Below are 2773 nucleotides of genomic sequence, written 5' to 3' on the forward strand. Positions count from 1 at the left end.
GATCTTCTAGATGTCGATATTAGTCACACACGGATTCTAACTAGGATTTCTTGTGTCCATATAATTGAATCTATTTATTTTTATGTTTCTTTTTCACGTGTATGACGTAGTGTAAGTTTAACTTTATGTTTAATATTATCTGCTTGTTTTATTTTGTTTTTCTTGTGGAATTTGGTTTATGAGTAGAAAGTAAAACAGATACATCATGCCAAAATTTTCCATTTTCTTTCATGCATTTCATGTTTTCAAAAATATAAAAACCCAAAAAGATTTTATAGTAAAATAAATATCCCTAGTATAATAAACCATGTATTTCTTGTTCTATATCAAACAACCCACGCCCCAAACTTATTTGGGGTGGTGTATTTTCATCATGAAGAACATAATACAGGTCTATCATCGTTTTTGCTCATGTTCTATGGTAATCTCTTTCCTTATCTCTTCATACTTTGAGGACAAGCATAGTTCTATCATAGAGTTGGTATAGTAATATTTTGCAAAAACTAGGCATTTTCTATATAGTATATATAATAGTATATTTCTTCTTTTCTAAATTTTTTTCGAAAAAGACCAAAAATATTTTTCCTTTTAGTATTAAAAAGTCTTGTTTTCTTTTTCTATGATGAATAAAAGGTTTAGAAGTCTCATTATAGCAATAGAGTAAGGACTTGTTCTTCGTACTTAGACTAATATACATATAATAGTTTCTATATCTTTTCATGAATGGCATGCATCAACATTTGTTTGTATATAACAGTGAGTTTCGGAAACCAAGGTTACAACAATTAAGTTCCATATCCTGTGAGAATCTAGCCAAAAGCCTCATGTGAATGATTATTGAGTGATGACACAAAGGATGTCCGGATAGAAAGACCACACATCCACTTGATTGATCACCATGCCATATCCTATGAGGGAATTTAGGCCCTTTTTGGATCGATATAGCCAAATAAATGTTAAAACCCCAAAAGATAGTTTTTCTCTAGTTACCCCTCTTGAACCTTCACCCATTCTAAAAGCCTTTTTATTCTTCACCCATAATTCCTAACCCATCACAACACATGATAAAAGTAAAATGATAGTTTTACCTACGAATAAGCGATTAAACTCAACACACTTCAGCGCGGGGTGCGCTTCGTGTATTCTTTCGAGGAAAAATTCAGTTCTGAAACAAACAACCACAATTAGAATCAAACAAGGATGGGTGGGTTATGGGAGTTTGGAAGACTAACAATACTATAGAAAACAATACTAAAGGGAACTAAGATGGCAGCGGCGCCATTTGATAAAAGTAAAATAATAGTTTTACCTATGAATAAGTGATTAAACTCAACTCAAGTAAAACTAAAACTATTTTCTACTAAGGGTTTTATCAAAGATTTCTACTCTCGAATGCTATCGCAATAGAGTAGGAGTAGAAGATTCATTCCACTCCTAGTTCTTTAGTATTCAATGTTTTCTAAGATTATCGATCCTATCCAAAGTTAATGACAGTATGATGGGAAATTATACTACGATGCAAATTATACAAACAAGATATGATAATTTGACTATGAAATGCTAAATTGACTATATGATAAGGAATTAGGGGGGATTGATTCCACTTTAACTCGACTTAATTAACTAGCAAAGATTCGTTGTAATCCGAATTGCAATGCTTTCGCATAGCAATTGGGTGTTCCTAATCCCTAATTGTTCATGGTAATCTCTACCAACTAACAACTAGCATGTGAAGCAATCAAACCCATTCTCATGGTGAACTAATTACTTTCTAGATTGGAATGGAAAATTATGACTATTCTACGCTAACAACAATCAAGCTTTCATCATAGCCTATTCAACCCCCTCTAATGGAGGTTTAGCCTAGAGTCATCAAACTATCATTTCCAATTGAATTTAAACAAGACATCATATAAAGATTGTAAATTTACTAATTTGAACTACAATAGTAATGATTTCAATCGAATTTAACAATACTAAAACTAAATAAAAATTTAATTAATAAACTAAATTGAGATGAAAATTAATACTTTATTATAAAACTAATATTTGATTCTAAAATAATAATATACTTGTTATAACTATTCTATTGGAATTGAAAAACTAAATTAATTGAATGAAATAAATCTAGATCTAAACAAGCTATTGAACTAATTAATGGAGTCTAAAACTACATCTAGAATTCTATGCTAATGACTACCTAAAAACTAGAATGCTTAAGAGTTAAGTTTTGTGTGTTGAAATGGAGGAGACCAGATCCACATTTTCATGCATGGGCTGAGAAGCCATGTTTTGGGCTTGAAAATCGAGCCCAAAACCCAATCTCTTCAGTTCACAGAGCCATTTTCAACTAGATTTGACTTAAGTAGATTTTTATCCATTTTTTCTCCTCTGATTGGGTCAAAGTTTGGACCATTAGAAAGCTCTTTCCGAACCGGTCGTTTTGACATAAGGTAGGCCCAATTCCAAGGTCTGAGTCCAAAGATATGGCCTTCGGAAGTTCTACTGACTTTTGTGTGTTGTTTCTGCCCGCATTAACTTTGACTTTTCAGCTTTGACTGGGCTTTTTAAAGGCTTTTTCTCCTTGAATCTTGGCCTTTAATAACATAACTTCTTAGCAAGCAACCCTTGCTCCTTTATCTCGCCAAAGTGACACATTTCTGCACATAATTGACTCCAATGCCTGAAAAATATAAAAGCACGTAATCAATATTAACTCTTATTTATTACTCACATAATTGGTCTTAAAGTATTATGTAGGAACCGTTATTTC

Source organism: Coptis chinensis, chromosome 4 (genome assembly GCF_015680905.1).
Source record: "Coptis chinensis isolate HL-2020 chromosome 4, ASM1568090v1, whole genome shotgun sequence".
Lineage (NCBI taxonomy): Eukaryota > Viridiplantae > Streptophyta > Magnoliopsida > Ranunculales > Ranunculaceae > Coptis > Coptis chinensis.